Genomic DNA, 27760 nt, shown 5'->3' with positions numbered 1-27760 from the left:
GTTTTAGTTAAGTTATATATAACCACATTCTGTTTATTTATCGCAGAATTTAATTTCAATAATCGGAAAGAAGTTTCATTTTGTTCGTCGCTAGTAAAATAAATTATATGAAAAAAAAAACGTATTTTACCAATTCTATTTCCTAAATTCTGGATGAAAACATAGCGACATAGTTATTCAGCAATATGAATACATAGACAAATTTTGTAAGAGAGAATTTGGAGATAATATTCGAGATAGACGTGTTGGATCATGGGATGTACGCGATGTGGGGAAGAGAATCCCTTTTGACGAGGTGAGCCCAGTCGAATGCGTGCTGTTCGTTGATAACAGCCAGACCATGTTTCGTAAAATCCGAGAGATTCGACTTTCCCATTTTGGCACGAAGACACGTCACAAGGAGGCATTAGCCGCTTAGAGGAAATGACAAATCAATTTGACGGTGATATTTCGAGGATAAGACTTGACATCTCTATAATATAAATCGTTCACATTGATTTTTATTAAATTTAAAAGTGAAACAGAGAGAACCGGAGAATGAAGCACTCAAGTGAAGTTAAGAAGAATTTGCATAAGAAATGAGATAATCAAAATGAAGAGATGGTTTTATATAAATCATTTCCATAATTCCAAGATACATGATATTCGAAAAAATATATCGAGATATATTTAGCATTTGTTTATTTCTATGTAATATGTATATATGTTATTGAAGTCTTATGTCACTTATGTGGAGTAGAGAAATATACTGAACCACCAGTATTAAAAAAAAACTTCTTCGAATTGGATTAAATTTATATTAATTCTATAATAAAGACTTTGATTTATTTTAATTTTTTACTCTTAACAAAAAAATTTGGCAATGAAGTTTGCAATTCAGAATGTTAAATTTACGTTTGAAGACTTGTATAAATAATTGTGATATAAATGAAATTATAAATTATGTACATAATGTCATCACTAAGCAGTTTTGCCATGAAAATTTTTAACTGTAAAAGTCAGATTAAAAAACTTCTAGATGAAAAATATAATAGAATTATAGAAATTTACACAATTTATTATATCGTCAAATTTTCTTGCAATTTTGCACTGCTCGATTTATCTAGTTATTCTTGTACTTTGCGCGCACACATGTCAATCCGATTGCTAGTTATAGCAGTACCGATGTAGCGTTAGGATTCCACAAGCGAGCCTCAGCTTGTTGTCTGTCGGAGGTCTGTCTGCCGGAAAGATAGACATTGCCCGGATGTCTGTGGATCCGGTATCCGGCCTTCCGGTATGTCCAGCTGCCGAGCCTGCCGGAGTGCATTGGTATGCGACGAGGTGGCGCGCGAACGGCCTGCGAAGTGTTGCTTTGGTATGTTGACTGCTTGCTACGGCTGCGAAACTGATCTATTTACTTCTGTGTTTGCATAACGTCTTCTCCAATTCGATAATTTAGCGTCTTATACTGAGTAACGTAATATAAATATGATAAAAATTATATTTTATAAATTTTAGTATGCGATTGTCAATTACGTTAGAATACTAAAGGAAACAGGGATTGAAATTCAGTATGTGGACTATTAGAAAAAAATAACAATAATAGCGTTACAAGTAACGTATTATTTCTATGATTAGTATCAGTTTACGATTAGTATTCCGTTGGAGATCGATAGTCCTCCTATTGGAGGATATTATTTGATATTAGCTCGTGAATACGCTCTAAAACCAACTATGAAACACGAATAATTTGATATAATGATTTTATACAGTAAAGTAAACATATTTTATTTTGCAGTTTTAAGTCAATAACCTTTAAACGAGTAAATAGATTCAAATAAATTCTTGTATGAATATTTATTATTGTTTTATTAGTATGTATAAACTTTGATTTAATTCTTAATATTACTTTTTCATTAAATTTGCAAATATGTATCATAAAATGTGATTTTACATTAGAATCAAGACAAACAAAAAGATTAACTTTTTTAAGCCAAGTATAGAAATACGTTCAAATTTTATGTAGATACTCAGACGTAATAATGAAACAATTTGTTAAATTTTTATATTTTTAGTACTGTTTTTAAATGTGACCTATATACTGCATTAAGAAAAGAATATCAAAATTTAAATTGGTTAACTGAAGTTTATTTTTCGTCCGCCAGACAGCCAGAGATTTATTCAAAAAGTTAGGATAGAGGTGATTACTTAATTCCTATCCGTGCTTTCTTGATACATGATATTTAAGAGAATGCTAATTTTAAAATCAAATCTTATTTAGAACAAAATTGCTAAAAACGTAACTATAAAATACGTACAAAATATAGAGAAAGATCCCCTATCTAATCCTTATGCAGTTTCCGAAAAAACTTTTGCGAAACAATCCACTGCCCCAAAAACTGAAATGCCGTGTCATGAAAAACCATGAGGGTTTCGCGAGTCGTAATGCGTGTAAGAACACGCTCGTTAATTCTATCGAAGATACGAACGTAATAAATTTGTCTTAGACAGCGACAGCTTTCGGGATACCTGGCATGCTGTGAGTGAAGATGCGGGAATACGAGGTAAGGTACTTCCCTTACGTGTGCAGTGTCTGACACCCCGAGCTCCACCGTAGACAGATGGGATAATTACTGCGAGGTGTGCTGATAGCGCGACCCCACCGCGATCTCGGTTCAGGCTGAGCCCACGAAAGCACCTTCCGAAAGCGTTCTCGAACCTATACTGATCTCACGCCGCCCTTTGTCATAAGATGGACCGCGTGGGTTTTAAAAGCGACGGTAAATGAGATTTGTATCCGTCGACTTTCCCCTGTATTTATGCTGACGGTGACTTCAGCAAGAAATCGGAAAATTTACACCCCGAAAGGTACCGACTTTGTTCGCAAAGTTGATTAAGAGCGCATTTGAGCACACAGCAACAAAGAGAGAATATAAAGCTCGCGAAAATCGCTTTGAAACGTTTTACTTCCACATTTCCGCGAGAATAAAATATAGTCAACCGGAAACTACCATTGCGTTATTGCAGCGAGAGCCCGTGATTATGTTATGCTTGTATTTTTTTAATATTTTTTAAAAACGAGCACGAAACAGCTCGAAGCGCTTTAGACCTTTCTAACGAATTAGTACTTTCCGCGGACCCTTATAATTGATGGTAGCCATGAACTTTCGGATGTTCTGAGATTTTGTCGTGACGGAGCACGTATTTTCCACCCGAATCCTCGTTTTTCCCTTCTTGTACCATCGCTGCACGTCGCGGCCGCTGAGCGTGGAGCTCCCCTGAGATAGCGAACACGCGCCACGAATTATTAAGGAGCCTTGCAATTAGCGGCTACTCTGCCAGTTAGTTAATCGTGGTATGCGGTGAGCGCGTCTAGGGACCGGATCTCTCAACTAGGAGAGAATATATAAGAGGACGTCTATTCGTCCGTCGAAATACTCAACTCCGCTAAAGCACGACCAAGTAATCCACCATATTCGTGAACCCAAAATTGAATTATTTCTGTAAGAAGATTCTTAATTTTTATTTGACTTTTTTTGGAATAAAATAAAAGAAACGAAGTTTTTTTTCATTTTACTCTCTTTGGTGTAAAAGAACCTAAATAGTTTTAGTTAATTTTAGTAAATTTAATTAGACTTACGTTGGAATTTCTGTTTATTTAATTATAATATCTCTCTCTCTCTCTCTCTCTCCCCCCCCTCTATCTCCATTTCTCTCTTTCTGTTACAATTTCATTTTACTTTAGCTCAACAACTTGATATGTCTCTGAAGTCAAAAACTCTTAAAGCGATAAAATCTTTTATCGCATCTATAAAATTCGACCTCTAATATCTATACGAATTAATGAAGATATATTGAAAAATTTATTCATTTATATGTAGCTAAATTTAGTGCTAAATATATAAGCGACGAATATAAGAATTTATTTTTTAAATTCTTAAATATATATTTGTACCTACCTTTCTTCTTTTAGTTTTCTGAAGAATTATTAATTCTCTTGACACTTTAGTGATCAATAAATTTTCTTCAGAAAGTTTCTCTGTTCCTGCAGCAATTGAAATGTGAGCGAACGTAACCGTTTCCCCTGTTAGAATACATTCATTTTCGCGCATCGATGGCGGATGAAGACGGTGCTATTCCCACGGCATTAAACCCGGTGACCGTTCACGCCAAGTTTTCACCTACGAGCGACATACCGTGACCACCGGGATCGTCTCTATGCGTTTTCGTCCAAAGCGTTCGCGCGCGCAGCCATATAACTGCGGAATCTAAAATTTACGATCGACCCGCCGTCCGTATAAACGCCGCACGGTAATCGTATTCATAAGTATGCTCATGGAGCTCTGGTGCGGATAGTCGGGAGAGCAGGAGGGGCAGGTGTCCCCGATCTCACGGCGGGTGTTGCTTCATAGAAATGCGACGCAAGATTGGGAACATGTCCTGGGTGGCGCAAGGGTGGAGATACGTCGTGTTGCGCGTGGGGTAGGCAAGGATACAGGACAACAAAACTATGAGAGAAAGAGAAAGGATGAACGAGAGGAGGAGGAGAAGAGAGAGAGGGAGGAGAGAGGAAAAGCAGTGGGGATGGTATAGGAGTTGAGAGAAAGGAGTCGTTGTATAACCCGAGAAATACAGGCTGCAGTACGCGGCATATACCTACAAAGGACGAAAATGGAGGGCCCACGGGTGGCCCTTGATTACCGCATAAATTAGCCTCTGTTTAGTTGCAAACGGACCGTCGCTACCGTTTGTTAGAAATACGAGCGAGCGAGAGAGTCTCTAAAGCATCGCATATACGAATTCGTGTATACATCGCGTGTTAGATATATAATGAAACTTAGAGATAATTATAATAACTATTGCTATTGTTACCCAGTACATTCTCATATATTACGATGCCTTTTTATCGTGTATTCTTTAAGCGATTATTCTCGTAATTTTGATATCGCAATACAATATATAGGATATACAAAATAAACTATTCAGCATTTATATGATAGATAATACAACACAATGCTGATTGTAAGTAAAAAAATCTTTAGTGAACAAAGGTCGAAAGTTCAACCGTTCCTGAGATATTAATAACTATTGTTTCTTCTACATGTTGCATATCATCTTATAAAAATTGATTCTTTTTCCGAATCAATTTTTATAGGATCGATCTTTTCAATGTAATTGCTCTAGTGATTTGAATTTTATAAGTCATTTTGATTTCAAAATTGATTCAAAATTGATCTTTAATACATGAATCGGGCATCTCTTATCACATTATGATCGAGAGTTGAGAGACTTTATCGCGCGTTCCACACGGGAGTACCTCTTCTTCAGTACGATTATCGCGTCGATCAACGTGGAACATTGATTCAAGCCGGAAACTTTTCCTACGAAAATGCAGTTTGTATAGAAGCTGCGAAAACAATTTCGCCTCTCTATTACGTAGGGATAACCGAGCACGCTTGCCAAGTGGTCTCTCTATCATTACTCTCGCGTATAATATATGCACACGTGTGGTGTACATACATACACACGGGGTGAAGTTCGATTGTACTAAACGTACAATCCGCGGACAATGTACCTGGCGGGCAGCCAACGCTACCAACAAACCTGGCTATTGTCCGAGCTACCTCCCGTGCGCCCTATATCAGATTCCTCGGTGTATGAGCGCGCTTCTGCCGGAAGAGCCCCGATCCTGAAATTTCATAGTGACCGGAGAAAGAGCGGGTAAAGAGAGGAAGACGAGAGAATTGCGGAGCAAGCGATTTATTCGAATCGCTGGTTTATTCGAGCCTTCAAGCGGTAGCGATCGAAGTTTTCCACCCACCTACGCCTCATCTTTGCCCTGATTCCCGACGATTTCGTACGTGGAGTTCCGGACACGAGATCCATTGTCCGTTTTAACGGCTTATTCTTCCACCAGCCGTGGATATATTACGGCAAACTTGAAGAAAGCATTGTGGGCCGCGCAAGAGGCTGTCTAGCGAAATATATATATATATATATATATATATATATGTGTGTGTGTACGCGGTGAGTTAAAGGAAAATATATCGTACATTTACTTGTTATCTCGTACATAAATAGCGTATTATTTTCCAATTTATACTCGCATATCTTTTATAAAAAATATTTGTATAATAAATATTTGTGTAAGATAAAAGAACTAATAAATTCTGAAATATGTTTTTTTGTTGTTTCGAGAAAAAGGTTATAATAAGTAGAAAGGAACATAGTAACTCACTGTGTATTCTGAATAGAAATAAAATAGTCGCTCGAATTTATATTTGAGCAATGTTGTTCCAATGTATTGAACGTTATGATTTTAAAATGTAAATTTAAAGCATGTTCTGTATCAATGCAATGTTTGCACTGATGTATTCGCGATATAGAACTGTGATAATATGCTGATTTTCTCTCGTACAAAGAATTTTTATTTGCTATTGTACGTATAATTATCACTCTTTATCATCTGATAGGATATCTCCGAGGTCGATAATTACCTTATGTTAATTTCTCCATGAATTTGAATGGATGGAGAGAGAGAAAGAGGAGAGAAAAGTACACCAACAGACGCGTAGTTTTTTACGTAGCGTAACGCGGTGGGCATTTTGCGTGGTTAATGGCCTTTCACCAACCGTAACTTTATTCGGACGTTTTTGCGCGCGCGCATATACGGGGGTGGGAGGTCGGAGGTTCGTTAATTAAAATTTCGTACACGTGAATGCGGCCAATCGAATTCCACCGATGAATAAGCGGCCGCGAAATTGAGCGGCGATCATGCCGCGGCATATTTACACGCTCGATATTCTGCCAACGAGAGGCTGTTGTTTCGCTTAACTTTATCAATGCCGATTGTTTATTTCGCGAAAGATGAAAAATCTTTACCCACAATTAAATGTTATATAGTTGAACAAATATTTGAATCAATGTAAATTAGAAAGGCGTATGTAAGCCGACGCAAGGTCTTTTTGCGAAAACAACTTTTATGAAATTCATTTTTTATAATAATAACATATCGCGTTGTTATTATTACACAAAACGAATTTTATAAAGAAATAAAAATTCTTTATGCGAATTTCATGAATATAACAATATAATTAAATATAAAACGATATATTTATTCGTATAATAATATAATTAAAAATAAATGTATGTACTTTATAAAACATATTTGTGGTGGTCTATGAGTTTTCAACATCTAAAGACGGGGCAACTTAATCCCTATCCATATTAGTTTGACTGAAGAGAATCTTTTGAGCGCAAGGGTTAAAACACTTGACTGTTATGAGTACTTTATAAGCATCCTCGTACAAATGCCAACGCTTGTTGGTTCATATTGCGGAAAAAATATCACGAAAGAAAAGTAAAGTAACATCGGAGATCTTTTCAATATTATCAGACTGAGCTATTCATCAGTTTTTTAAACGTCATGAATTTTACTGAACACGTTCCATTGAAATTGCTCGTTAAACGCATAGCCTTTGATGATTTTGACGTTTTCAATTATCACTCTTTACACCCCTCTCCCTCCGACTCTCGTTCGATGCCAAATACGATCGTAGGTTGAAAATTAACGAGCTGTCATGAAAGAGTTCTTGAGTGAAGTTAGCATGTGTGCTAGAAAGAGAACGAGAGTGAGAATGAGAGAGAGAGAGAGAGAGAGAGAGAGAGAGAGAGAGAGAGAGAGAGAGGGAGAGAGAAAGAGAGAGAGAAAAAGAGAGCGCATCACACAATCAAGCTCACCTTTCTGCACGAGCGTGCATGATGGAGGTGCATGAGAGAGGTTTCGATGCGTGTGCAAGTGTCTGACTGGTCGAATCGATTGAAACCAGGACGGACAGGTAAATTAAGATTCGGCCGGCGAACACTTACGCGTCTCGAGCCGATAATCGCTCTTCATAGTCTGTAAACGCGTGAATCGACGTTGATTAAGCGTGCATTTAGCGAACCCTCGATCAGCGAACTAATGTCCTTTTACTTTTTAAAGGCAGGAAGCAAGGAAATCTCGGCATTTTTGTAAAATATTCTCAGTTAGAGATATTTGCACAAGATAGCAAACAGCTAAATTATGTAATTTCTTTTAACATTAATTAGATATATGATCTTAATGTTAATAATTACTAAATTATTTATTTTAGTATTAATTAATTTTTTTTTTATAAAAAGCTATAAAAAAGTAATATGAGCAATGATGATGTCGATATTGTATTATAGACACTTATAAATCTACGTTTTTGCAATAATTCTTATTGCAGGAAATTTACAGTAATGTGCGTAACAATTTTAAATTAAATAACTACATGCGCTTTAGAACATTTTTTTAAACGTAGTTCGTGTTGTATGACGCGTTTTATTTTGATATTGCCCGCGAGAGTAATTTAATCTGAAAAAAGATATATATACACACTTTGGCGTTTCAGCGGATATTTGTGGTGTTCGTGGTTTATTCATTCGCTTCTCCATTTCCAGAACATTTGTTTACGTACAAATATTCATTGGATTAAAAATTGAAAATCTTAGTAAATTAAATGCTTTTATACTAATTGCAATGGAAAAAATAGTTTTTTTTTTAAATTATTTGAATGTATATATTTTATATATACGTATAATGTATTTTATATAAATAAGTTATATATTTAATATTTATATAAAATTCTTTTCTGCTGATGTAGTAAAAAGCAGAAAAAAGATTTTGGCTTGAAAATTGCGTCATAATATTAAATATTAATTGAATCTTTTAATTACTTCTGTAATTTAAATTCTTAACTAATTATGTGATTGCAGAAATTTTCTGTATAGGAAAATTAATTGATAATTAAATTTTCTTTTAATACATGAAGTTTTTCTATTTATTGTCTTTTATGTTTAATTTGAATTCTATCAATGATGCACATCGACAAGTAGTATTAAGTTATCGTCACTCTCTAAATTTTTTGGAATGAAATCTCATTCTAAAGAGTGAAAATTGAGCCAGTCTTACAAAGAATAGCTCAATTTTCAATCTTTAAAAGTGAGATTTCATTCTACAGAGTAAGTTTCACTCTAAAAGTTTTAGAGAATATACTCTTCTTGTTATCTGTTTATTAATAAGGAGAAATAAATATAAGAAAGAACTTAACTAAATTTATAAAAAATAATTTAACTTGAATTAAATGTTATTCTACCTATTAATTAATATTGAATTATCCAGCTTTCCCGCATGTTTCGTGTGACATTGTAGTTGCTATGTTCACGAGAGAAATATGCATCCGATCAATACTAAGAAATATACCGTGCTCATCTATAATGCATCAGATCTTCTCGAAACAAGAAAGCGCCGGCACCCATCGCCATCCGCTATACTTTCCGTCGTTACACCTGGTCCACCACTATAATTCCATGCTAAAAACTTCTTACGGCTTGTCTGCCACTCCACCCTCGACTCAGCCGCACTCGAACAACGAACATTCCTGAGTGCATGTGGTTTTTCCAACGAGGAACTTCCGAGACAATCTGCCGTTATATCTGTATCGTGCATTATGTCGAGAAAGTAGAAAGTCGCGCAGGCCCTTCGGATGGGAAATACAGCTTTACCTTCCATCCTTCGTGTACAGTTTGAAAGTAAGGCGCCGCGTCTAGGCGGGCAAGCCCGCGTCGTTGCAGCCGACGAATCTTAATTAACTAATTAATTAATTAATTTCGCACGCAGTTATCAGATAGAGTGCCGGCTCGCTTCTGGAAACTACGCAGACACCAGATATATCGGTTTAGTTTCTCGGCACAACTCGAACTCATCTCCACCATTACCTCCACACCCCAACGAGGATTCGCGTTGTTGTTGTTGCTCTGTAGGTCCTCTCCTTCCTTATCCTTTCGTAGGATTACGGAGGAAACTTGGGCCCCGCGCGAACAAAGCCATGTCATGACCACGTCATTGCTTTTATGTTAAAATAAAGTTCTTACTCTTCATTATGCTGAAACTCCAAGCAGCTTCACGTCTCTAGTAGTGATCGATTGAACGTACCAACAGATTATCTTAAACATTATCGTTACGTCTATCGTAAACGAAAATTGTATCGAATACTGAATAATATATTTCACACATTAGTGTAGAGAATATACACATGATGTAATATACTAATACATACATTAGTGTAGAGAAATGAACAGAATGAAAATAGTATAGGAATAATGATTAGAATAATATAAAAATATATATATATTACACATTTTAATGATAACGTTATTTTTTGTTTCAGGTAAGTTACTCCATCATTGATAGTCTTTTGTGGGAGCTGTATATGTAAGTCATATTGCTTCTAATAAATTAATAAACACGAATTTGAAATGTTTAGCGAATATGCAAACATTGTTATTCATCAATGTCATTTTTTAAGAAATATTATTCAAAATAACGCAGGATTTTAGAAGCTATAATCATGAATGATCAGTATAAACATATTTTTTTATTAAAATATCTTTAAATTAACTTTATACTTAATATTTTTGTATAAATTAATTTTGTTTTAACAAGTGAATATTTAGCAATTTCCTTATTTCTCTGCTAAAATTTTATTCTAATAATGTTCTTGCATGTGATATTTTTCGGGAATACTTTTGTAACTCAGTTTCAAAATATATGAACTTAGTACATCATTTTGTCTGCAGTTGTAAATTTTGTACACATGGGATAATGAACTTTTACTAGACGTATGTTGTCCGCTCGATGACCTATTTTTCTTTTGCGACCGCGGAGCTGTTTTATGATCTTTATTTCGTACCGTGTTATACTCGCAATGGTGTTGAAAAACGGATTTCATCGTTGGTCGTCGCGGTACTTATACACAGCCGGCTTTCCGGCGCGTTACGATCGTACAGGTTCTAAAACTCAAGCCTATAATCCGTGAAACGTTAACGGTGAACATAACAGCGTTATTCTATCCTCGGTCGGTATGAACTGAAACACGCTTTAACCATCCATTAAATCGCGTCCTTAATTCCCAAGATGACCAATTTTATGTGTGTTCGGATTCTTCTCGGATCTTTCTCATCATATCAGGTATTTTGCTTTATGGTTCCATATGATATATATGTAATAATATTTTGAAAATATATATATCATTACATTATATTATTATTATTATTATTACATGTTATATGTATTAAACAGCTTTTTTTATATTATATGTATTTGATAATGATACTTTTTTAAATAGAATATTTGCAATTAGACGGGCATATAATAAATTCATACACTCTGAAATTATAAAAAAAAGAGTAACATGGTCCATTTTATTCTCTGTAATATTTTAATTAAGGATATTAAATTAATACGTATATCTTATTAATTTGACTTTAAAACGTTTAGCTGTAAGTGTCAAAAGTATCTTTATTACCAATAAATTCATTACAATTGTATAATATATTATAGGACCGTATATGTGTGATAACACAAATTACAGAAATCAAAGTCTTAAATGCTAAGGGTCTAGCTTAAATGCTTGTATGATTCTTGTGTGAATTTATGGACGTACGTAGTCCTCAGAAACTCACGCTGAAATGATTTTTTGGTCTTGAAAACGTTAACTCTACTAAACTACCGCAGTAATATCACGAGTTGAATTCATTACAATTGTTCCATATTGCAAGATATTCCCGTAATTTGTAATACGTTTCACGCGGTTACTCATAATATAAAATAGTGAAGGATTTTATTATTTTATAATTTTATTAAAAAAAATTATTTTATTAATTAGTTTGTTATTAGATAGCTTAAAAAATAATCACGCCTTGGCAAAATTAATCGAGCGATTGACCGATTAAATTCCAATAAAACTTTCAATTCTGAGGTATTGATTTGTATGTACGTTCGAATGCGTTTAGGCCTCTGCATTTCTGTCTCTTGAATGCGTATGTATGCCAAGTGAGAGTTTTATTAAATTCCGATGGCGCGCTATGGAATGAGAGAAAATGCTTTGTACCAGCCGCGACTCGATGTCTGCTCTGCGGATGTCATAAAATAAAAAATGCTGCGTAAATGTCTTTGAAAGTCTTGTACAAAGGAATCGATACGTACCTTGAACGAAAGTCGACTGGCAACAAAAAAATTCTCCGTTTTTACGATAAAAGAAAATCTGAAAGAACACGAGAAGAAAAAGAGGTCGCAAAAAGGTGATGATACTCTCAGTATATACATGATACAAAATTGATATTAATGTTTGAATTATAAGTAAAAAGAACATGTCTGCGTACCTAGAATTTATCGACAAATATTTACGCAATACTTACTTGAATTAGAACGATTACGAGAAAAAAATTGACATCGAGAAAAGCGCTTTTCACACGACGCAAGAGCGATTTGTCTTCTCAGCGCTGAAACTTTTCTTCATGGGTATTCAGAACGGAATAAAGCTGACGCGATTTCTTTTCCTTCCGCGGAAATAAGCATGAAGTCACCCGGTGAAGGAAACGACCGTCCAGTAGTACTAACATTTTTCCCGGAGCATATCCACGCTTCGGGAGGGAAAGCTTCGTTGGAAGCGCGGGCTAGAAATACCGTAATCAAGAACGAACTCGGTCTCGGGCCGGGCGCAGCTATTTCCTCGACGAAGAAGTAACGGTGCCACTTAGCCGGCTGACTTTAATGTTTACGCGTCGGAACTTCAGGCGGGTCTCAACTTTTAAATGCCGTCTTCGTTAATGCTTCAACTAAAACGTTCATAACTTCTCGTCGCACCGCACACCAAATCGCGGTTCGTTTCCTTTCATCGTGATAAAGTCCGCCAAAAATATTCGCTCGTCTTCAAGGCGCGCTTTAGATTTTGATTATACCAGCATGTCACGAGGGGAAAAACTTTTTAGAGAATAATCGTATTACTTTCAACCTACCGCTAAGCACTATTTACAAACAGGAATTGAGGAAAATTTTAGATGTGCCATTAATAGTAGCAATATATCAGGATGAATAATTATGGATAAATATGAATAAATATAGAAAGAGAGATTTTGCTATCCGAAAATTTAGCTAGGTATAGATCCGAAAATAATTTTTTTTAAATACTCATAATTATTATGCATACTCAAGTTGACTACTAGAATTTTTTGCGGTATATCTCATTATGCTTGAGTTTCCTACATAATTATTTTGATAATTCAACAAAATTATTTTCAGATTTATATCTAGCTTTAGATGATTCAGCAAATTCGTTCTGTCCGTATAAATATGTCAAAGAGAAACGTTTTAAAAATAATTTTCTGTGTTTTTAATCCTTTTAAAAAATAAATTGATCTGTCAAACATGTACAGGAATATTTAATAAAATATCGGATATTAAAAATTATTTATAACCAAATAATATACACATATATAGAGAATGTCGAAACAAATTTTGCTCATTTTATACATATATAAATTAGAGCAATCCGCGTACAGAGATGAGCCGTAATATATAATACTTTAAATTGTATAGTATTATATATAAAGAGCAAATTAGAACTTAAGTGCCAAAAGAACTAAAACAATTGAAGATCATAGAAGAGTATAAGATTTCATCAATGTGATGTAAAGTACATTGATTTCGCTATTTTGCTTGTAAGGAAGCTTTTGAATGTAACTGACGGTTTTTGATTATATATTCGGTTGAGTAAAGACTGATGGTTTTTTATTTGTCTCACAAGATATATTTGTCGAAGGCATCTCGTAGTGATGGTACATGTAAGAATGATGTAGATGCTGTCTCTATTATGTTAATTATTCACTTGATATCTAAGATATGCCAAATATCTTGATATCTTCTATAAGGATATTAGTGACACATTTGTCAGCTTCAATAGCTCTATTGGTGAGATACTGAACGAATACGACAGCTTTAAAAAATTAAAAATATTTTCTACAGAGGATCTAAAACTATTTAATTTTTAATATTCCATTATTATCTACAAAATAGTACACAATTGGTATGCGATTATCTCAAAATGGGTGAAGTTCTTTAGTTATAAATTATTTCATACTAAATATTTTATTACTGTTATAAATAATTGTATTAAATTAGAGAACACACAATAAGTTTGACTATCGACCCATGAGATCATTATCTACTTGTGATTACTTTCTTCGATACTGAATAATTCTGTAATCTACTTATTATAAATTACTATTGATATACTCTAATTCTATCTCTTGATACTTTTCTATTCTACCGAATGTCTTAGAGTACTTAGAGCACACGAAACAAACGTCTATTCCGCTTTAATCCACTAAGTGCACGCGAACGATTTATCATTCATGTCGTTTGGGTAACCTCGGCGCACCGATGGAACCGCTATCGAAACCTAGCTTAACCGCTTCGTGAGCGTATCCAACGTTCGTAGATGCGTTTGAAACGCGAAACTGCAAGAGCTTATCAGAAGCGTCTGAGTCGCGGTTAGTCGGTTTGCGGGCTACTAGCATATCAGCGAAAAGGAGAAGCAAATGGCTGAGAGCAAAGGATAAACCTTTTGCAAGAATCTAATAGAGTTACCGTAGAGTATGCGTGTCCTCACGGATTACGTGAAAATACGTCAGGAGTGACTACACAGTAAGATAGGCTACATTGCGGTGCACTCCGCCACACATGCATGTGATAGTGAATGAACGGGGAAAGGACACGTCGTTGAAAATGTGCCGCACGGGGTGCGCTCGTCGGCAAGGGTTTTATCGGCGGATTAGCATTGCTTTACATAGTCTCGAACGGGTTTGCATAGGTTGTGGAGGGAGAGAGAGAGAGAGAGAGAGAGAGAGAGGAAGAACGGTGCACGAACCGACGAGGCCACACAAACCGATTTCCTGTTGGAGTTGGGTCTTGTAATCTCGCGCCGACAGGTCGGAAGAAAGGATAACGCGAAAGTACGCCGACAAGTAAAAGGTGATATGAGCTGTTTATTTTCAGGATGTCGTAACTATGTTTCAGGATTAATAGTAAATGTAGAGCGTTCTATCGAAGGATTTTATCTTTTCACACATTATTTAGCATAAATATATACGTATAAATTTATGTTACAATAAATTTAATATTTTATATGCCCCAAATAGTTTATTCAAATTTCTGTGTTAACACAAGATGAATATGTCAGGAAATAATGAAAATATTATGTGAAAAATTAACACAAAAAATGTAACACCGACACAATTTGTAAGCATATTTCTTTAGTAAAATTAACATTTATAATATGTCAAGTTAACACATTTTATTTATTTATCTTAGAATTTATGTTTAATACGTTATTAATTCACTTATTGTATTATTATTTATTCACTTATTCATAAATTGTGTTATTTTAAACTAAAAATTATTGACTATCAATTTAACACAAAGCATTCAAGTAATACAATTACATTAAATTAATATTTGAATGTTAAAAATTCAACATGAAAGTTTTTACAAAGGACTAGTTTTAACACAAATATGAAATGTTTTTTTACTGTGTATAAACAAAAACATGTATGTAAAAAAAATGCAATGTAATCTTTGGAACGTGTATATCAATAATAATAGAATTCTCTTGATATACTATACGTTTTATCAAAACTACGAAACATTACAAAATAATTTTTAAAAAATTCAAATAAATTTTATAATTAAATTACTTTATATCATATACAGATAAAAATCTGTTGAAATATCTATCTTTTTTAATTTGAAGAAAAAAATGTTTTTTTTTACATATTTTATTATTGTCATAGTGTTTCTGATATAAAGAAATTTTTTAATTCTGTTTATTTTACCACATTTTCCAAGCAAATAGCTCATATATAATTGCAACGATGATTTCCTGTTACATGAAAGACATGCTGTCTTCAGGGTATCTCGTTGAAGTACAACCCTGATGCAATTTGTCTCTTTCGCGTAAACGTAACGATGATTCATTTTGTTGCTGATGTGACATTTACAGAAAAATCTTACAATCTCGCAACATGACATGCGTGCCGCAGAAAGTATTACGTTCAGAATTTGTACGGATTTTCAAGCTAACTGAACTGACATCTTTTAACATGAAGAGATAACGTTCGTTTAATTTTCTTCTTTATCATCATTGTTGGAATAAGAAATATCAATTTAAAGTTAATTAGTATTTATGTATAATATTTATAAAACTATTAATTAGAATTAATTTTATAAATAATAACCTTTTTTTTTGTTTTATTTATAAATATAAATTTCCTTTTTTATCATGCATTGGTCTGCGAAGGAATAACACCGATTTGCTTAAATCATTTCTCCCCATCTTAAAATGTCTTTTCTTCCGTTACGGTAGAGTTTGCGTTTTCTTGAGACGCGATTTCCTCAAATATTCGTAAGGTACAAAGCCGCTCTCTTGCTTGGCGCGCTACTAGCGGAGTAATATATATCAGGCATAATGGATATTAATTAGAGTGTATTTTAATAGAGGAACAATTAAGAAAGTGGGTCGCACGACTAACGTAAGAAGGGGCAAGACAAGAGTGGCAGAGACCGCGATTTACGTCGTAGGGGAAGAGAGATCGCACGCAAAGAGTTTTACACTGTAGGTTCCATTATCTGTCTTCAGCGGTATAATAGAAGTCCCTCTAATTAGAATGTGCCGCGTGATGCTTTTGTCTCCTGGAAAAAAAAAGACAAAAAATAGGAGGAAAAGACGCAACCATAAGGAACGAGAGAAGGAGAACACGCTCCTCTCGTCGCTCGACCAGCCGATTTATCTCTGTTCCATCTTCCTCTCGACTTCTCTTTTTTTCGCAAATCATAAAGTTCCCTCGACTTTCTCGCGGTGATTCTTCTTCGGCGAGTACCTGAAAAACTGCTTGCTTTTCGCCATTGTGCATCCCGTGAGACGAACTATTTTGACGTCTGTATAAGTTTTTGGCTTACAGCGTACACCACCGTTCTTACCCTCTATAATAAGATACACGGATGTAATATAACTCTCTTCTATAAGAGGGGGTCTTCTATAAGGGGACATAAATCTGAAAGTTCCCGCGGTCCAGAAGCCACTTTCGTTCCACCCTACTAATTATGACGTGAGATTTATACCGTAGCCATTAAGACTTATCCGCACAAATAAGTATGACTTTACGCCAGGAATAAATTACTCGATTTATCTCGTTCGGCTTATTATACACGCGCGAAACAAGTTACGATGACTGCGAAAATATCGTGCTACAAAGAACAAATCTTACACCTGACCCGCGATTTTTCATTATACCTGAGCTTTTGTCTGATCCGCAGTTTACACGATAAAAGCGCAAAGAGATGAAATATTGAGAAACAATTTATTCTCTTGCAGAAAAGGATTTGTAACTTTTCTAGAATTGTCTCAGATCTTTTAGTTGCAATAACTTCTCAGTTATCTTTGAACTGACATGAATTGATGAAGAAAATATATTTTTCTCGATGTTATCTTCTTCTGCTAAATATGACCAAGAAACAAAATAGATTATTCACGACAATTTTTATAAATGTATATAAAAATTGTAAAATGTTTCGTATAATTTCATATAAAATGAAAATTACTCAAGAATCATATCATTTTTGTAAAATATGTGCTCGCGTATCATTAATGATAGTTTCAAAATTGCATTCTACAAATAAATGTAATTATTTAATAAATTTGTGCACTTTGTAATTATTACACATTTCTATGATTTAAAAATATACTAAATTGAAGCTTTGAGAAGTTTTTCAATAATTGAAAATCCTTGCTAAAACATCATGTCGTAACAGAGTACGTCGAAAATGCTTCGGAAAATGGTGTGATATCGCCATATTTTGTGAAACCAATCGATATCATATTACTACCTTTAGCAACGCGGCTGCCGTCTCCAAGTTAAACATCTCCGTCGGGCGGGAAGTTTCTACGCTTTGGCAGATAAAATCCTTTAAGAGACCTTAAAAAAAGGTCGACGCAAACGAAGAAGCGCATAGCGGGAAAGAGCGAAGCTATGAGAGGATTTCACTTGAAGAAGAGAGTAGGGAGCAAAAACATTTGAATAGAAGCGTCCTGGATACTTCGTTCCCTCGTATTTTCCGACATCAACGAAGAGAGTGGCTCGATTTCCCCAGTCGTCTGGGGGGGAAATTAAGGAGAGAAGAGGGGAGGAATGAAACTTTAATTGCGTGTACTCTTCGGACCTACTCGATCGATCCCTCCGTATCTGGACGTTTACGGTTGCGATCCAAACGGGCCGAGAGTCTTTAATCGATAAGATCTGACACCAAAGAAGCGCACGGAGGTAGCTGAAAGAGATTGTAGGTAACCCGAAGCGTTCGATTCGATTCAATGAAGAGCGAAGAGACGAGCGAAGACGGGGAGGATCTGTGGTGGTGTCCGGGATGGGTTTGGAGCGGAATAGAAAGAATGGAGCCAGAATTATGCAGATACCGGATATCCGATGTAGGTAGTCGGGTATTCTTCTCCGGTCCTTTAGCCAATAGACATCTGGGATTTCCTGAATTGAATGTAAATTACCTTTTGCTCCGTTCGCGAAACGGATCTATCGTTAAGCTCCTGCAAATAAGGGGGCACCCGCCGTTCTCTATCGCTTCCTCCCCTTGCTCCTCATAGTCTTCTCTTTTTTTTCTTCGCAGCAGTAAGAACGCGAATTGCTCGTCGGAGAAGTGAGGAAGGCAGTGGCCGCGTCGACAAAGAGAAAGAGATTGTAGGGAAGACCTACTTGGCGAGCAGAAAAACGGAGGAAATTCCTCGACCTCTGCGCCAGCAGTTTCCTTCGTCACGTCGAACGTGCCGACGACCTGCCGGCGGGTAGATGGGCGGCGGGTGGCGTACATTAATTTTCCTACGTTGCGGCAGCAATGGAATCGAATTTGCGCGGCATTGTCCGGTAATCGGATTTACTTAATGCACGAAACGACGCGTGATTAAACGGCCGCGCGTGATACCCGCGGAGCCGCGGCGTAATGACCCGATCGTGCCTAATTGTAAACGCAACAAGATGCGAAAATATTTTGGTACACTTGTGCGCTTGGTACACTTGTGGAGACGCAAAATATATATACGATTGTACCGTAGTCAGAAATGTTGTCATATAATGTTGTGGTTTATACTTTAAACAAAGATGATTTACTCTCTTTACGCCTTTTTGTAATCTTATTCTTTACTGAATTTTAAATAGTTTTCTCATTTCAGAAGAAAATCTTAATATACACTCAGCGAAAAATACAGAGTCAATCATACAGAATAAATCAAGGCGAATTAAATCAATTTTTTTTATTGGTAATCGAAAACAAATGTCCTGAAATTTTATTATACATTTTGAATCTTTACGCTCGATTTTGGCTTAAGTCTTGTAATAAAAAAAAATATCACATACACACATGGATTTCTTATTTCACAACGTAAAAATCAAGAAGAGAGGGAATTATGAGACAATGCCAAATTGAGGGACAAAGTGAAGTTTACTAGATTGATTTAGCAAACTATATATACACTGTAAAAATCGTTATAATTTGCGTAAGTTTTAACATACTTTTATGTTACAAAGTCAAAAATTAATGATTTTTTGAGATCATGATTTTATGTGAGTTACAAAATTTTTTTGTACCCTCGCGATCTCTGCGCTCAAATTGTCAGCTGACACTGAATCACACGCAATACAAAACTGTCGTCTATTATTTCTGGCGCAGAGGATGCGCGCGGAAACTGGCACACTAAAATAGCTCGTTTGAAACAAAAACCTAACAGTACTAACGACAATTGTTGACTAACTATTTCAAAACTGATATTGATACGATTCGTCCTGTGATCTGATCCGTCTCAGTCTATCTCTAGATAATAACTATAATTTTATGTAGAATTAATGTATATAATTGAATAAATGTTCTTTATAATTATATTATTTTATCCAACGACGTACATCAATTCTACATATAAAACTCATTAATATAAAATTTTCACCTATGTATGCAAAACTAGTTTTTTCTATAAGTAACGGAGACGTAACAAATCTTAAAAGGCTATTAAAAATGTTTAATTGAATTGTCGTTACGTAAAAGTTCGCTCTGAAGTTGATCTTAAAATTCTTCCATGTAATTTTTATGGCTGGTTTTATTGGTAAATCAAAAATTCTCTCAAGAATGACTCTGACGTTACATTGTTTGCGTCATAGCCGATCATTCACGAATAACGTATGCAAATCGATCGATCATCGTTGCCGAGAAGAGCAGTCTCGCGCACGCCGCGCGTTTGTGCATCGAGCAAATTAATTGGTCTACAACCCCCTCCCCCCCTCCCTCTCCTCCTCCTCTCCCCGACCGCTATCACTCGCATTTACATAAGCGCGCGCGCTCGAATACGCGCTCGCGTTTCCTGCGTCAATTTCGTTATTACTTGAGTGCCCAGTACGGTTCGTCCAACCCCCGCAATTTCACACCAACCTTCGAGCCGAGCGGCCCTATCGAAAAGACCGGACCGGTTCAGACGGGGCGTTAGTAATGTGTGCGAGCGCGATGAAATGCAAACAGGCGCAATATTATTCATTGTTCGCCGGCTTTACACGTACCGGGCTTTGCCGGTGCTCGGCAGGCTCGGAATGACGCCAGGGACGGATTCTATTTGCTTTACGACTGAAAAACGTCCACGTCGTAATTAATCAAATGCATTTGCTCGGCGCGTTCGTTCTTTTTTCACATTTATGCCTAGCGCGAAACATCCGCGCGTTCCGCTGCCCGCTTCTGCAAATATGAAATTCTGGATCACTCGCACTCGCTTTCAGTCGATGATATGTATTTGCAACATTTACGAAAGTATATTGTATACAGTTCCACAATGTTCCTCGCCAGTTGTATTGACATTTGCTTTTGTGTGTCATACGCATATCGAAGCATCGCACGCGTGTTCCAAGAAGTGTTAAAATATAGTTCTTAATGGCAATGTAATTTAATATATATCTTTAGAAATTATATTATTTCTTTCTCTACAATACGATTTTATCTTTTAATACATTGTTCTGCTAAACTTTCTAAAACTTGTATCGTGAGAAAATAGAAAAGTTTTATGCGAATTTGTACGATTATACAGATTTATAGTTGAAAATTGATGAAATAATTAAAAATAAGAAAAGATAATAATTTAGATGATAGAAGATAATAAATTACCGTTAGACATTTAATAAAGTTTAACATTAATAATAAATAGAATTAATACTAATAATTGTAAACAATGATAATAAAAAGATTCATGAAGTGGAACGTGTTAAAGTAGAAAATATTGAATTCACAAACTTCGGGATCCCGCTTGAGGTCTTGTTAAATTATTTGCCAACTCTGTCATAATTACGAAACAGCTCACCGCAGTTCTGTAATAAGCTCGAATTTGTGTGTTACCGCGATCGAAATGACGAACCACGTCTGGTTTTACTATTCTATGGTTGGGTGAAATTTATTGAAACGTACTTCATTTCTTCACGTAGGTTCCCATTTGTTTTACGTGTCGCAATGATGCACGATAGTAAAGCAATGGTAGTTCCTGGAAGCACTGAAATATTAAAACAGCACGTCGATCGAATACTCATCGGTACTCAAGGACTCACTACATAATTCTGAAAGGCAACAATTGAACTGTGCTGCAAATTATATAACCTTTTCACTGTAATCGAATATGTAACGACTGTAACGAGTCCAAGTTCGCGTGTCACTGCGTCCGAAATGATTATTCTATGATTTCATTCATTATACAATAAATCATTGTCTCTATGTTCTGGGGGAATGCGCAACGGCGCGTAAGCATAATAAATAATTACCTAGCGAATTTACTGAAAATTCACGGTCTATCTAACTTTGTTACGGCTTCTAGCACATGCGAATAACGAATAGAAACACAATGTCAATCAAAAAGGCGTAACTGAGTTATTCACATTCTTTATGCGTCTTTTTCTATGCATAAAATTTCATTTTTTTAAAAGTATACTAATACATATATCACATCACGTAAGCAGCAAGAATGTAAATTATATTCACGAGTATATCTTTCTGGTCTACATCTTATTATTTATTCTATTTTAGTTGTTTACATATAAAGATTATTAATTTTCTTTAGAAAAATTAATTTTTCGATTATTATTATTATTATTGTTGTTATTAGATAATTAAATACTTATTATTGATTCTTTTAGCCAAGAAATTATATTACAGAAAAAAATAATGAACTGATTCAATCATGACAGTTTCAAATAGAAAATTATTGCTGAAACTGATACTTTGAAAATTTGTTTCGTTTCTTTTGATAATTATTTCATTAGTGATTCTTTGTTTCTCTTTGGATTATAACTTCCATTACAATACAGAAAGAAAATTATATTCGCTGGTAGCGCTAAGCGGAGTTGGCACAACCCAATGTTAATGGTTCGCGTTTTTCTTTTTCTAGTAAAACCGTATCGCGTCTGCAAAACTTTTCCTCGAGCCAATTTTATGTTCGCCCTTTGGCGACGTAGGTTCCTTTGTAACAAGTTGGCTCGCGACAAGCGCGACGGTGGACAGGAAAATAGTCGACCAGGCAAAAAAAAAACGCAAGAACGAGAAAAGTGGTGAAGGAAGGGAGGTACTCGCTACCTAAAACTGTAATTCTAAATTAGCTTGACTAGTGCAGCTTGTTGTACGGCCAAGAAAGTCTGGGTAAACTTATGTGTAAAAAGCAGATTCTCGTCACTGCATGTATTAGGTCATTTAAAAAGTATCCGCGGTTTTTTGATCAATTTTTGAATGAAAAAATTCCGCGGATACTTTTTAAATGACCCAATATTCTGATATTTCACATCTAATGCATTTGCTTTACTCCTTTTAAACTTTGAATTGTTTTCCCATCTGTTATTCTTTCGTCACCATGAATGACAACTTTGCTGAGTAAAAGCAAAAATGTAATGTTAAATTTTCTCATACAATTACAGGGTATCTGAATAAATCTGAAGAAAAAAACCTAGAATTCTCAGAGGATTTTCTTTTTACTATCGAAAAAATAAGAAATTTTTATGGAATTTTATCGGTATTCTAAGAAATTTTTGGAATTTCTTTTTAAAGTTTTTGTAAAGAAAATTAAGCTGACAATAGAAGATAATACTCTGTAGAACAAAACAGCTCATTGATAAAAACCTTCTTTGTACTGTTCTATAAGTTTCATAGAAAATGAACTTGTAGAAAACGATAGATAATTTCGTGGAATCCCTTCTACTAACTTATAATATATAGTTTGATTGCATTGTTTGTACTTCATTTTAATTCAAAGTTGCATTAAAAATTTTCCAATTTTCTCAGGGGAATTTTTTTTATAAAATTAGGTAAACACCCTCTGAATTAATATATTTTAATATTCTTGTGCAATATTTCATAAAGCTATAATATTGTCATGTCATGGAATCAATTATTTAAAGTATCAATAAACAAACAGAATTATTAGAGAAATTATCACAATTTAACAACATAGAAAAAAACTTTTTAAAAAATTCCATTTTAGTATAAATATTATTTATCGAATAATTAATAGATAAATGTTATAATATTTAAATAAGAAAGGAAGATATGCCAAGTTATATCAATAATTTGTTTAATTTTTTATATTTATTGATAGGTTTATTTCTTTTATAAATAACTGATATAATTACTCAGCATATAATAATAAGAGATTTTTTAAATATTATATTATATTATATTATATTATTTTATTTATAAGTAATTTAATTAAAGAAACTGCTACAGAATCTGCACCATTGAAAAAGCAAGTTTGAGAGCATACGTCCACTCCAAACATGATGTCTCATTTTATGTAATGAAAACGCCCTATCCTTATTCCGCTTTCGAGCACTGTCGAGAACTTTTCCGAAGAAGTTAAGAAGTCAAGTGCGCCACGTAATACTTAAAAACTGAAGCGATGCAAGGAGGATGTCGTACTACGTATGTCGAGACTCAGTTCGTCCATGAAGCGGAGAGCTGTAGTTAAAAATAAAAAAAAAACAAGAAGGAAAGAAGACTGCGTACTTCGGTCGTTCGCTTCCGCTCTTGCTCTTTAACCCTCAAAGTTTATTCCCGCGCCATTGCATGTTGAAGTACTGAACTGCGGAAATTACTCGTAGCAAGATGAGGAGGCACAAGTTATGTGAGGTGGATGGTGTCAATATGTTTTAACTATTCACGCGAGAATATTAATTACCTTCTAAATATCCCTCAGCTACTTATTATATACATAAGTTCAATAATTAATCTTTTTCTATGTACCTTTCTTGTAGAACAATTTTATGTAAATAATTCCCATTCCCGATTGAATAATCTGTATTATTTCAAATATCTTAAAATACGTCTTGTATAATGTATACGCCGTAGAAAAATTTACATGTACCTTTTATGCAAATTATACATTGTTGCCCTTTGCCTCTTTTATAGCTCGTGAATTAAATTCCTTCGTTCTTCCTTCTTTACTTTATTTGAATTCTCACATTTTTCCGTGCTTCTTATAGACATAGAACGTAAATGTGCTCGTTCTTCAGTATAATTTGAAGTCGATACATAATTATTAGGTGTTGGAATTAATTCGTAGCGTTTTTTAATGAAAGAATGTTATTTATTTCACATGAGCATTAAAAAATACATTAATGAAAGTACTTCCCATCACTTGTAAAACGCTACGAATTAATTCCAACACCTAATATTTATAATGATCGAATTTATATTTTCAGTTTTAGAGAATGTTATGAGTTGTGAGATATATTATATCCAAGAATATAAAAAGGTATAAAAAATTTCAACAAGGATCCCATTGTGACAGATATTTTTGGTCTGTCATCCAAAATATTTTTTGAGGCAGAATAAGGTATCTATATTCTGAAGAAATATATGCCTATGGTGTCAAAGTTGAAGTTATATTCGGAATGAAATATGACGCAGACGGTCGACAGTGCCAGTGGAGAGAGATTATGTATCCGTAGAAAAACTGACTCTCCTCCACCGGTAAATAAGATCCTCCGCGTTCTGCCACTTGCTCTTCAGTCCTTGAATCCAATCCCCGGACCCTCTCGCGCTTCCATCTCTTCCAAGGAACGAGCCAGAGAGACGTTGCTTACTTCGCGAAGGTGGAAAGCGCTTTTTTGTGCCTCTTAAGCTCAGGCTACACTTTTCTCGCCTCGGTGCTCCGAACGGAATATCAGTTTACGCGCGGAACCTTCTCAACACACTTCTTCTAGCTTCTACCTTTGTAGAATATGGCCGCCTACTCGTGCCGATCTTTTAAAGATTCTCCCACCATGTTCGCACAACACGAGGGCATATCCGATATCGTTACCAATAAAAACTGCGAGTGTTTCAGTTCCACTTTTGTGCGCCCATCGCTAAATTACGTGCAAGAGGAAAAATCTTACGATAGTTCGCTATACTATAAAAGTATCGATATCTTGTTCTAGGTTATTTCTGTTCTTTAAAATAACGACATTGAATATTGCCTTTTCTAGATTTTTATTTTAAATATCCGTATTAATATTCTATTAGTTGTTTCGACCAAAGTCATGCGGTATGTGTTCATGCAATAATGTTGTCTCTTAATTAAATTAAACCAAGTTAAATTTAAATTAGATCAAATATATTAAAAAAGGAGCATAAAACCACTGAATGTTATTTGTGAAATTTAATAATTCATTACATTAATAAAAAATTTTTAGATTAATAAAAAATCTTTTCGGCCACAATCTGACCATCTTCAGTAAAATCATAAATATTAGTAAAACGCAGAATTTACATATATCTGACGTTAAATTCAGCCATCGTATAATATAAATATGTATAAATGTGTTCTTTCATCTTGTGAAGGTACATCGTACAACATTGTTGCAGCGCAATTATCATATTGCAAGTTATGTAGAACAAGAATTTCCAGATTCTAATTTAAAAATTAAACTATCGTTAATATCTTCTAGTCAATTTTATGAGGATCGAATCGTTACCTGTTTTACAAACAAAATATTGATCAAGCACTTTCCTCTCGCAGATGGAAATTTGTGATTGATCGTGACATTGTGTATTATTATTTATCATATCGTATATGTTACCGCTATTTATATATATGTCAAAAGTTTAGATTGTTCTAGAATTATTTTTAAGTGTGAGAGAGATCTTTCTCTAGAAAAGGCAGATAAACATCAGGCAAATCTTCAGTGTCACTTTGCTTATTGATACTTATTTGATGATATTTGACTTTTTATGTATATCATTTTAGAAATTCTTCGTTTAAATAATGATTGATTCTGTATCTGAGAGAAACCGATTTTAAGAATTTGGATAAAGGAACAAGAAAGGATTAACAACAAAATTAAAAATTTGCGAGCTAGTCATAAAATTAAAGAAAGAACAAAAATTAAAAATATTCGCTGGAATATAATGCATTCGTTAGACTCTGAGATGAATTGCGATACCTTAAACGCATCGTTGATGTTACAAAAAATTTCAACCAAAGAGATTACGGCTAATGAACGAAAAATTACTTACAATAATATAATAATATTTGCCCTGATAATTTTAAAACAAATTTTGCAATTATGAATAACAATGGCTGATAAATCTTAGTGAGATGGAGATTCCAGAAAAAACCAAAGTTGTATTGCAATTAGGTCAGCAGTTTAATTTACCTAACAATGTCATCAGTAAAGAAAAGAGTATGCTTGAATTTATTAAACATATTGAGTGTAACCTTTTCAAAACTGATGATGAAATTTGTAAAACGATAAAGAATGAAGCAATTCAAATATTAAAATCAGATAACTGCGAGATTAAATCTACGAAAATGATATCATACGAGAAGGTGTAAGGGAGGTAAAACGATTCATCTCAGAGAATCCTGAAATTCTAATTACCAGAGCTGACAAAGGTAATACAACTGTAATTATGAATCACGAAAGTTACAGAAGTAAAATATATGAAATTCTTATGACCAGAGCACATACATTTTAGTAAATAAAGATTCCACTAATAAAATAATAACGGAAATTAGCAATTTATTAAAAAATTTGAAAAACAAGGGATACATTGACGTCTTATACATATTTATGTATTGACATCGTATACATATTTATATTATATGATGGTTGAATTTAACATCAGATACATGTAAATTCTGCGTTTTACTAATATTTGTGATTTTACTGAAGATGGTCAGATGTGGCCAAAACGTCTAAAGATTTTTTATTAATGTAATGAATTATTAAATTTCACAAACAACATCCAGTGTTGTGATTTTATGCTCCTTTTTTTTATATATTTGATTTATAAACCACGTTTGTTATAATTATTTATTTTAAATTAGATCGTTATGTGATTAACATAAATAAGTAAATAGGCGTTAAATTTGATCAAGGCTAAATCTTGATACCTAATTTCTAAATTTTAAATATGTCTTTCTTTATATAAACTGTACGCTGATTATTGTCGAAACGCAATTATAAACTGAAGCTGAAATAACATCACGAATTAATTGATCGTTGATTTAATAATAGTGCTAAGCATCTTAAAATTTTAAAATATTTAAAAAACTTACAATATTACTACATTATAAAAAAAAGTTTCGAAGTTTATCGATTGATAAATTGCGTATTTTCTACAAGAGAAATTTTTATATCAATCTGTCTTCAAATATAAAAAGATGTACTTCTTATAGTCATCCTAAAAACTTTTATTATAATTTTATACCATTTTTATTACTTTATTACTCTAATATTCTAGATTTATCTTTTATATGTGTGTGTAAAATTTTTAAATTGAAGAGATATTTCTTAAACATCATAAATATTAAGTATTATTCAT

The 27760-nt window shown here is 34.2% G+C and overlaps 1 protein-coding gene across 20 annotated transcripts in view; it reads left to right on the top strand.

The window, feature by feature from the left end:
* The window catches only part of LOC105149436 (CUGBP Elav-like family member 1-A), a 562295-nt gene that overhangs the window by 307413 nt on the left and 227122 nt on the right, over window positions 1-27760 (top strand). The gene's annotated exons all lie outside the window — the stretch shown is intronic.

Source organism: Acromyrmex echinatior, chromosome 3, assembly GCF_024713525.1.
Source record: "Acromyrmex echinatior isolate Ae372 chromosome 3, ASM2471352v2, whole genome shotgun sequence".
Lineage (NCBI taxonomy): Eukaryota > Metazoa > Arthropoda > Insecta > Hymenoptera > Formicidae > Acromyrmex > Acromyrmex echinatior.
This window is presented reverse-complemented; position numbering and strand designations above follow the sequence as displayed.